This window comes from Solanum verrucosum, unplaced genomic scaffold (assembly GCF_900185275.1).
Source record: "Solanum verrucosum unplaced genomic scaffold, falcon-dt-bn FXZP01000093.1, whole genome shotgun sequence".
Classification (NCBI taxonomy): Eukaryota; Viridiplantae; Streptophyta; class Magnoliopsida; order Solanales; family Solanaceae; genus Solanum; species Solanum verrucosum.
The window spans coordinates 929,565-941,859 of NW_026020065.1; the positions used below are offsets into that span (position 1 = coordinate 929,565).

Below are 12,295 nucleotides of genomic sequence, written 5' to 3' on the forward strand. Positions count from 1 at the left end.
CATAAGTCACACAATCAACCCATGAACTGCTTTCGGTTCTCATTGTTTTGTTTGTTTCAGCCATAAACACGTCTTGGTTTATAAGTGCGTAGAGAACTAGCCATACTGAATTCTCGTTGAAGCGGCTTACACTTCACACTTACATAGGTGATTTATAAATGTGTTATCCCGTAGATACACCATTTGATATACCCTGTATCAAACTTAGAAACTATTAAAAAGTCCTAATGGCTTTATCCTTGTTACTGAACATTGTCTTATCATGAGAATGGACCATAAAATATATATTTTGACAATGTTGAACCGTCATCAATGACTTTGTTTGACAATGGTGAACCGTCATCAATGACTTTGTTTGATCTCCTTGAACCTAGATCTTGGAATCTCCAGTCTTCTAGGTAGAGTTACCTCCACAATGACTTGTTCTCGGCCATAGTCCCATTCCCTTTGATAATCTATCAACTCTCTCTCTAGTTAGGCCTTTTGTAAGTGGATCCGACACATTATCTTTTGACTTTACATAGTCAATTATGATAATTCCACTAGAGAGTAGTTCTCTAACGATATTATGTTTACGTCATATATAACGAGGCTTTCCGTTATACATCATGCTTCATGCCCTACCTATTGCAAATTAACTCTCACAGTGTATGCATACAAGAGCTAAAGGTTTGGGCAAAAAATCTGTCAATAAATTTCGCAGTCATTCAACTTCTTCACCGGCCTTATCTAGAGTGATAAACTCAGATTTCATAGTAGAGCAAGCAATACATTTCAATTTGGAAGATTTCCAAGAGACTGCTCCTCCACCAAGAGTAAATACATATCCACTCGTGAATTTTACTTCATTTGACCTGGTGATTCAATTTGCATCACTATATTCTTCCAATACTGTTGAATATTAGTTATAATGCAAATCAATAGTTTTTAAGTATGTTTTAAATACTCCAAAACTCTTTTCATTGTCATCCAATGAGTTTAATTGAGATTACTCGTGAACCGACTCAGTTTATTAATAGCACATGTTATATCTGATCACGTACACTCTATGATATATATCATACCTCTCAATACTCCAGCATAATCCAATTGTGAGTCGCTTTTGCCTTCATCCTTTTGAAGTACAAAACTCATATTTATTGGAGTCTTGACAATATTGAAATCCAAATACTTGAACTTGTCAAGTACCTTCTCAATCACATCAATAACTTTAATGTCTTTCATATCGAAGTTACTTTCTAGCATATGCTTAGTTGCTTTTATATCAGAAATGTCTCTTTTGTTGATCAACATGTCATCAACATAAAAACAAACAATGACCTTGTGATTTGGAGTGTCTTTAATGTAAAAACATTTATCACATTCATTAATCTTGAATTCATTTGCCAACATAGTTTGGTCAAATTTCGCATGTCATTATTTGGGCACTTGTTTTTAGTCCACAAAGTGACTTAACAAGTTTACAGACTTTCTTTTCTTTACGAGGAACCACAAAGACCTCGGGTTGTTCCATGTAAATTTCTTCCTCTAATTTTCCATTTTTTTTAAAAAATGTTTTCACGTCCATTTTGACGAATTTGAAGGCCATATACCACAACTAGCACAATTAACATATAAATTGATGTAATCCTAGTTAGTGGCTATTATGTGTCAAAATAATCAAGACTTTCGTTTTGTCTAAAGCCTATGACAACAAGTCTTGCTTTGTATTTGCCAATAGTTTCATCAACTTTCTTTTCCTTTTGTAGATCCACTTTGAACCCAAGGTTTATTTCTTGGAGGAAGATCAACCAACTCTCAAGTGTGGTTGCTCAAGATTGAATCTATCCTACTATTGACAGCCTCTTTTCAAAAAGGATGAGTCCACAGAAGACATATCTTCTTCGACTATATAGACTCATTTTCAAGAAGAAATGTTAAAAAATAAAACCCGGAAGAAGTAATTTGTCCATTGACATTTACTACGCCTTTGAATCTCTTTATTAAGTGCATTCTCCTTTGGTTCTTTCCAAGGTCGTTTAGACCCCTTCACTTGACTATTCGACGGTTCGGACTTATGAACCATAAATCAACATGTTTTACTCATTGTAGCATATCCAATGAACATATAATCCACAGTCTTAGGTCCTATTTTGACCCGTTTGGGAATAGTTCCCTCATTTTCATTTCTCATATGGAATAGACTGTATTGGAAATTGTTAGATCACTATCTTTTAAGAGTTATTGCTTGTATATACTTTATGGGACGTCAAACAATTCTCTATCAGGATACAATAAAGTCTGAACAAACACAACTTTTTGTTGCTCCCTTTCTTAACAAACAAAAGTTTTTTTTAATTTGTTGCTCCCTTTATTAACAAACAAAATTTTTTGTTTCTCTCTTACGGAACAGACAAACTTTTTGTTGTTCTCTTTTGCTATAATGATAGCAGCCCCACAAATTTTGTGGTAAACCTGAACTTATAAGTATGACATTCAACATTTCCTTCAAAGTTAAGTTTTCTGTCAACAATTTCATTAGATTAAGGTGAGTATGTGCAGTAATTTAATGGATTGTCACAACCCAATCCACCGGGCCGTGCGGGCACCCACTCTAACACCTAAGTAGGGGAACCCTTATATCCCAATAGTAAAAACATGCGGAATTTGAAGAAAACAGGAATAAATACAACACTATAATTTTATAAATAACGCCTTTAAAACACTATTAGTTAAACTTGTAAGGTAATTTAAACAACTCCCAATGGATCTAGTCTAAATAGGTACAAGAGCTACTAAAAGTAAAACTGGATAAGATAAATAAAAGACACAGCTCCCACCATGCGAAAGGAAAAATAGAAGCTGCTGGAGATTTTCTTCGTCTTCACCTAATGAAACGTCATAAATCCTGCATCCAGACTATGTCAAAAGACATAGCAAGAGTAGTATTTGTACAAAACACACTTACTGGTAGGCATCATCGGTCAACCCGACGCCCACCACATAACATAAAAACCAACTAGTAAGATCATGGAATAAACCATTCGCTTCTCCACCTTCACCCCTTTCATTGAAATACCTCCAATTACACTAGCATTCTAACTACTAACCCTTTTTTAATCAACCCACTTACCGGATTCTTGATCATAGCTTAACCATTCTAAACACGTAAGAAATTTCCCAAGTACAAACCACCAAATCAACTAACTGTACACATTCTACCTTACTTCTTCGTCACATTACCAACCATAGTCACATAAGACAATGATTCAAGCTTTCTTAACACTAACCCAATCTCTTTTCCCCCAAGGTGAACTTCATCCAGCAATTTCCTTCACATATATTATCTTTACTCTCGCCATTACAATCCACGAACAACCAACTAAAAATCGTCATAGCATGGATCCACTAAGGACAACATAAACAAACCAATACAATACTTTACTCACAAACATATATCAAGCATATACAATATTGTCAACCAGTACACGAATAATGAATAACTCATATTTATATCACATCATTGGTCCTCTCACGGAACCCAAACTCAAACAGTTAGCATGTCAGAATGTGGCAACTGATCCCAAGTTAGTGTGTCAGAACATGGCAGTCGATCTCATGTTTATGTCAGAACATGGCAATTTGATCTCATATTATACCAAAACGTGGCAATCCAATCCATATTATGCCGGAACGTGGCAATCCGATCCAAGTTAGTTATGTCGGAACGTGGCAATCCGATCCAAGTTGGTTATGCCGGAACGTGGCAATCCGATCCCATTCACACACCACAATCACAATCACAAGTACATCATCAAGGTCATACATTTAAGTCATGATTTCATGGCAATGATATTTCATCTATCTCATTTACAACAAGTGTGATCAACATTGCAACATTCATACATGCACAAGTATCATAATGAAGCACAAACATGCATACATCACACAACATAGAATCACAACCATCACCTACTAATTACTCTTCAGTCCCCATCACATATATAATAATTGACCATACTCAGCCCTAGTTCATCATTGGAATTTCTTATTAGGGTTTAATCACAATTCATCATAATTCCTCAATTTCATCACTTCAATTATCGGATGTAGTATACATTCATAAATCTAACTCCACTCTTGATTTCATGTCCTCATTCTTGACCCAATTTTATCCATGATAGAAATTCTAGATTTTTCTAACAACTCATCAATTCCTCCTCACAAGGCGTAAACCCACATACTTTGAACTATAAGGATTATTCATGTAATTTACCTGGTGCACGAAGGTTTACACACAATCCTACCATTGATTTACATATATCACATAGTAAGCACAGATTTAAAACTACTCAATCGTAAAAAACCTAGCCTACCTAGGCACCAAGCAGTTGTACAGAGTTTTTGACTTCGATTCGAATTTCTTGGGTTCGTGACGGTGAATTTAGCCAAGAATTTGTAAGAATTTGTCATCCCCACTCTAGAAATCTCCTTCTCCTTCATTCCCAAGTTTAGAGCAGCTTTTCTGAGGTTTCTAGGGTATTTTACGACTTATTTAGGTATTTTAGGAAGATGGCAAAAATATAATTTCTCGTAATTTACGTTCTGCCTCGCTTATCCCGCTCTGGGGCCAACTTACCCCACCCTGACGGCGGCGCCCCTGCAGCATCTGGCCCGCCCTGGCGGGTTAGTGGCCCAGATTTTCTCAAAATCTTTGTTTTTCCTAATTAACGACGGTTCGGATCGTTACATGGATGATTCCATTTTTCAAATATATTTCTGCAAAAGAATATTCATATTCTCCACATCTACCACTTCTAATCATGACAATCTTTTTATCCGACTGATTTTCAACTTCAGTTTTATATTGCATATATGTTTCTATTGCTTCATCCTTACCATTCAGCAGATAGACATAACACTATCTAATGCAATTGTCAATAAAATTTATTAAACACTTGTTAATAAAATTTATTAAACACTTTTTCCCACCAAGAGATAGTGTTGACTTTATATCACAAATGTTAGTGTAAATCAATTATAAAGGATTAAAATTTCTTTCAACAAATTTATTAGTATGCTTAACATACTTGACATTTTGATTTATTGCACTAGAAGTTAGGCAAAATTTCTAAGCTGAGCAGTTTTTGCAAGGTTTTTGTAATTGACATGTCCTAACCATTCATGTCACAAACAATTTGATTCAAGTAAGTAAGAACAAACAAAAATAATGGATTTGAAAAGACCTTCCATGAGGTAACTTTTTCCTACTAATATTTTGTTCTTTACTTTTTATAATTTTGTCAAATACAGACATGGTTTTAGAGTCAGCACCTTGCCAGATGTCCTTTGCAGAAGGACCTTTCCATAACATTCAATTTGTTATAGAATTACCCATGACCATAGTCTCTTTGGTCCAATAAGGGCAATATGACCCGAATATTTATTTTACAACACAAACATAACATATCACTTTTCACCAATGTTCATGTCTATACAAATAGACATATCTTTTCATGAAAAATCACAATATTTTAAGTGACACTTTTTCATCAAAGAATACAATTCTTTTGAACGAGTAATATAATTTTGTGGTTTTATACTAGTCATAACATATACTAGTAAAGAGAGACTCAACGACCACAATATCAAATATACTCCAAGAATTTTGTGGGTCTAACATAATACAAGAATGTCATTAAATTTCATATATTGTACTTTCAAATTTAAATTAGATAGTAAGTCTAATTTTTTCTTTATCACAAGTAAAGAACCCCCCACATTTTAAATATGTTCTCAAAAATATTTTTCAAGTATTTGACATTACTTTCCACATATTTTTTTTTCATGCTTTCAAATTGTATACCATCAAAATACAAATTGGCAACACGAAGCCTTCTTTTGGATATTTAATTCATAGAAACACCCATTGCAGACACAAAAATCACTAATTAAATGTCACTAGTGTTTTTTTTTCTTTCTGTCACAATTAGACAGACCACTTAGTATTTAGAATACTAACAATAAAGATTCAATCTTTTAAAACTTGTTTCTAGTTTAACGATGAAGTTTTTATATTCTTCTAATCGTTAACCGAATGAACCTTGAATTCTGATGATGTTTTTATATTCTTCGAATTAGTTTCACATTCAAACAGAGTAGTAAATCAAAAAGGTTTTAATCTCCAGAAACCTCAAATACAACACTGTTTCTAGCTTACGATGAAGATTTTATCTTTTTTCAAATCATTTAGCCTTAATATTCCTGACGAAGATTTTGTACTCTTCAAGTCAGAATATTCATTCAAACAGAGTATTTAACTAATTGGTGAAGTTTCTATATTCTTCAAGTCAATGCACAATTTGATTTGTTCGTGAAGTTCTTATATTCTTCAAACCAAAAGAGTAAAAAATCAGAGGATTTTAGTCTCCAAAAGTCAGACACAATCAAATTTCACATGGAGTAGAAAACTACAAAAGTTTTTTTTTCCTCCTCTAAACAGAAAACATATTAATAGTAATAAAAATATATTCTGAGATCATCACATAATGACCATCTATCCTAACATTTATGAAATAAATCTGATAACTTATAAAGGATGAAAAAAAGATCAAGAAAAATAAAGATAAAACCTGATTTTTACCCCAATTGAATCATATTCTATTTGTCAGCAATGATTCCATGCAAGTCACTTTTCTTGCTAATTTTTTTCTTTCCCAGTTTCAATCATATTCCAATTTTCCTCAGAACACATTGAATTTCAACGAGAAACTAAACTCATGTTCAAATATTGTTAGGAGACAACATCTGTTCGTTTACTTCTTCTCATAGTTATATAAAACCAAGAATATAGAAAAAAACAATTAAAGTGCATATCTTAACCTTTATGCACAAAATAACTTTTCTTATTGAAAAGAAAACTGAAGGGGTGCAATGCTTCAATTCACTTGGGAAGAAAATAAAAATAATCTTACTCATCCAAGGAAACCTTACTACATAAAATATACTCAAACATATTAAAGTAGTACTAATTCATCTCAAATCTCTTTTATCATATGATAAAATAATTCTCTTTTTTTTTCCAACAAAAAGAACACTGAAAATAAAAGTAATTTCCTTACCACAGAAAATACCGTCAATAATAAATTTCTTAAGTTTGTTATCTCCTGTATTCAAATTAGCAAACCATAAATAATAAAAGATGAAAAGAAAAAACAAAGAACTATCCGAGTCCACAGATTCCACTGTGTGTCCTTAAAAAATTTAACCCCCTCAAGTATCCGAGGTTGCAGATTAATTCCTCCCAAGATAAAACGGATTAACCATTAAAGAAGTAGTGGTACCTTAAACTTCAATAATTTCAACGAACTCAAAATGACAGCAACGAATCACACACACAGACACGATCGATCGATTTTATTTTGTAAGAAATGTATGCAAGAGAAGGGAAGAATTCGATGCAGAAGAATGAGAAAAAGCCTCTCTATTTATAGCCAACAGAGGGTAAAGGTCACAACTCTTTGGTAAGAAGACAACCTTTCAGAAAGGTCACAACACTTTGGAAAAGGCGCAACCTTCCAAACGGTCACAACCCTTTAGAAAGGACACAACCTTTCATAAAGGTCACAATCCTTCGGCATAGTCACAACCCTTCAGGAGAGTCACAACCCTTCATTTCCTGTTCACACCTTTAAAACCCAACAGTATCTTTCTACAGTTTTTTTATAGTGCTTTTTGTACATTGCTATGTGTGGTGGGTATCATTTTATATGTGAAATTTGAGAATAGAATCTTTAAGTCTTATAAAGTGCTAATTTGAGTTTTTTATTGCCGTAGAATAGATAGAGTTAGCGGAAGTAAGTAGGGTGTACATAGGTCGTTTTGTTTGGTTTTCTTATTAAAAAATAACTAAATCAATTATGCCGGTTAATTAAATCTATAGACCAAATCAAACTAATATAAAATTGGTCATTTTTTTAAATTTTCTTATAATTATATAATGATTAAAAAAGAGATCAAATATATTTTCACTTACATGTGTGATAGGCAAGAACTTAAAACGTTAAATGATTAAAAATCTTTTTAAAAAAAATTAACATGAATATAAAAAACTTTCATTGAAATATCAACATTCAAATAAGATTGAAGGTTGAAACAAGTTGAATACAAATAAAAGATGGAAAAATTACTTAAATACACAACACTTATTTACCTATTCTCAATTTTTCCCTACTCTTTTATTAAAATACAAAAATCCCTTATTTTCCCCCAATTCAACTTAACCGGATACTTTATTAGTTTAAGTATCCGCCCGTTATTAATTAAAGTATCCATGCTGCTATATTATGGATTCTCCCGTTAATTAAGTATCCGTGCTGCTAACAACTTAATAATTTAAGTATCCGCCCGTTATTAATTAAAGTATCCGTGCTGCTATATTATGCATCCCCCCGTTAATTAAGTATCCGTGCTGCTAACAACTTAATAATTTAAGTATCCGTCCGTTATTAATTAAAGTATCCGCGCTGCTATATTAAGTATCCACACTGCTATATTATGTATCCGAAAAACACTAAAAAAGGGGATTTTTGGTAATTAATGAAAAAGTAGGGAAAGGAAGTAATTTCTTTCTTATATTATGTCATTTGCCTAATTTTTACTAAATAAAAGATTTACAATGTTTTACAAGTCCAAATTTAAAATTATATAGGACAAGTTATTGAAAAGGGCCACTTTACACAAAATTGGCCCAATTTTCAAAATTAACGAAATTGGCCTAATATTTTTCTTCTTTCTTTCAATTGTGCCACTGATGGATGCTATGCTTCTTTTTCTTACTTTCAATTTCGCCATTAATGATTGTTGTTGTTGTTTGTTTGTTCTTCTCCTCCTCCTCCTCCTTCTTGTATAGTTAGTGTATTTTATGTATAGTTAAACTATGTTTGACCTTTTGAGTGTATCATAATATATAGTCAATGTATATAGATAAGTTGTATTGTATAGTGAGTGTATACTTTCTACGAATTTTGACAAATTATATTGTATAATCAATATATTTTTTATGACTTTTGGTTTTTTTATGGAAACAAAAACATGGTTATATTTGTTGTAAACTAATAACTTTATTGTATGTATTTGAAACTAGCTGAGTAATTAATATATATATCTAAACTTTGAAAACTATAAACTAATTTAAGATATATTAACAAAGTAGATTATAATTAATATTTTTATGTATAAAAAAATTATTTCTATTACAAATTCAAATCAAGATTGGTCGATTTTTTATCGACACCAAATCAACCAAATCAAACCACAAGTCAATTTTTTCTATTCGACTCGGTTAGTCGGTTCAATTTGACTTATCATTTTTGCTTGTACACCCCAAGTGGTAATGGACAATTCGCCTATTTATGGGTGAAGTATCCGTTTTGATCTGTGTAATTAGGAAAGGTCCCTTTTAATATGTAATGCTCATAACATGTTATTTCCAGGCCAAACTCTGTTAAATGGATGTGTAAAGGATCAAAACGTTAATGAAGAGATAAGAGCCAAATAAAGGATCAAAACGTTAATGAAGAGATAAGAGCCCATTTGAATTGGCTTAAAAAAAGTTGCTCTTAAGTCAAAAATAAAAAATCAAACTTAAATGACAGTTAAGTCAAAAAATAAAAAGTCAAATTTAAATGACCTTTAAGTCAAAAAATAAAAAGTAGGAAAGACCTACTTTTGATTTTTGACTTATTTTAAGTGATTTTAAACTTATTTTAAGTTATTTTTAACCTTGTCAAACCCTTCCTAACTTATTTTAAGTCATTTTTTACTTTTTTTAAGTTATTTTCATATTTGTCAAACACTTTCAAAAGTCAGAAACTGACTCAAAAGTAGATTTGATTAATTTTTAAGTCAATCCAAACCCCCTCTAACAGTGCACTTACTTAAATTTGAAGGACCATTAGTGTACCCTATAAAAAAAAGGGTTGATTTTGAGTTTAAAGCCAAACATAAGGGACTATTTTGTAAAATATAATGGGTCAACTTTTAAATTTTAAAAAAATTGGAAATGAAATCTTACATTTAGAAAATTGAAGCCTTATTCAAATTTTATAAATAAATACTACTAATTTCAATCAAAACTTCAAATTGCATGATCAAACGCCCATAAGTTGAGCATTCTATGTGGAGGCAATGTGTAGGGTATTCTATTGGAAGAAACGCATGCATACTTTTGTCAATATAACAAAATGAAAATGTTTGGTGTGCATGTCCACTCTCAACTCCCAATAAAGCAAACCCATACTCTCTAAAAAGAAGAATTTAGGCATGTCGTTCATTGAGTGCAGCATCGCACTAAAAATATATTCTTATGGACCCATAACCTTTAGTTTTCATCATCACAAAGAAGTATTCAAAATCAAATCTTTTTTCTTTTTTTTTTTCATTACAAATAAATAATGATGCAGCTTTTTCACCTCTTTTTGCCACATTGCTTATCGCCTTTTTGATGCTCAAGAGCCGAGCTAGCTTCTGGTCAAAGGTTCATTAGACGGAAAATTATTAAAATTATTTTTTATGTATATATAATAGATGTCAAATTTTCTTTGGCTAGTTTGTGTTTAGTTCTTCAAATTTTGAACTCTTTAGTAAAAATTCTGGCTCCATATATAATAAGTCATACAAACTTCCAATTACATCATTTATAAATGATTTATCATTAAAAAAAAATATATACAATAGATATTAAATTCTCTTTTATTTTTATATTTTGAATCACCGGCCTTAGTGAAAATCATAACATAGATATATTTGATCACTAATAGGCCGTAGCTGCATATATGGTCCAACACCTACTTGTGTAGTCATACTTTGGACTTAGCATACCATTACTGCTTTGATTATCTTCAAGAAACTGTCTTTTTATTTTTTGATGTAGGACTGAAATATATTTTTAAAATAGTTGCAAAATGCATAAAAAGAACCTTCTGCCCCTCCTTTTCCATCAACTCAAGAATTTTTCATTTTCTTTATCCTTGAAAATAAATAGTCAGGTAGCTTTCGTCACATCTTTTTTTACTATACATGGCATGTCGTTTAACGTTTTGGCACATTCATAAAATGAACTTATTTCTTTCCTAAAGGTATTCGACAAATATATTTAACGTCATTTGAGTTAATGTTATTATATTTAGAGTTATTACAATTTTTAATAATATTTATATAGTGTGTTAATTATAAATAACCATATTTATATTATTATCACTAATATAATATAACATGATTATACTATTGCTATTAAATAATTACCGCAAAAAAAAATTAATTGTGGTATTTGCAATTCCTATGCAATTAAAAAATGCAAGTCAGACTGTGCATCGGCCAACTACTTCATTAATACCTTTGCATGGTCCAATTCATACTATACTGACTCATACTTTGGACTTAGCATACCATTAATTCTTTGGCGCCTTTCTTCAAGAAATTCGTTTTACTATTATTAATTCTTTTTTATTTTTTTATTGATTTTTCATCGTTGTTTAATTAAATTTGAATTCATGCTAAGAAGTTTCACATTTGGAATAGAACGTTCCTTAACAAAAGCTACTATGTACTCGAGACATTGGGTTAAAGATGAATGAGTACTTATCAGTGGCGAAGCCACCTTATAGTTAATTAGGGGGTTCATCCGAACCCCTTCGGTGAAAAATTACAATATTATAAATGATTGATTTTTTAGGTATATATATATATATATTAGATGTCGAATCCCCTCCAGCTATTTTGTGTGTAATCTTCAGATTTTGAACCCCACTTCGCCACTGGTACTTACCACTCTACCACAAGTAATTTCTTCAAGAAATTCGTTTTCTTAAAAGAAACTTTTTTTAAAATGTTAGATGTTGGACCTTGGGGATTGTAGGTTCTAGGAGAAGGAGCCATTTGTCTAGCTTTAATTTCTAGAAGGCTTCTTTAAGATTCTTTATCAGTGAGTAATTTATATACTATTGGAATCAGAAGCTTAATTGTAAGAAGCATGTGCTACTTCATGATGATGAAAACGCCAAATAAATTAGGTTTTCTTGGGCCCAACAAACTTATTGCACGCCAGAGTTGCAACAATATTACTAGTAGTTTTAAGACAACTCAAATTAGTTTTCTAAATCACATGGCTTTCGAATTTTAGTGACATTATCTCAACTACTCAATAAACAACCACCATTCTACTTTCTAATTTCTTGCTACTCAGATTTTTGTTATAAAATCTAGTAGCACATGCTAACCTGTCTATTTATGTATATATATATATATATATAGTTGA

General features: G+C 31.6%; 1 protein-coding gene across 2 annotated transcripts in view; it reads left to right on the plus strand.

The window, feature by feature from the left end:
- The window catches only part of LOC125823741 (ABC transporter I family member 6, chloroplastic), a 377,846-nt gene that overhangs the window by 171,123 nt on the left and 194,428 nt on the right, over positions 1–12,295 (plus strand). The window lies entirely within an intron of this gene.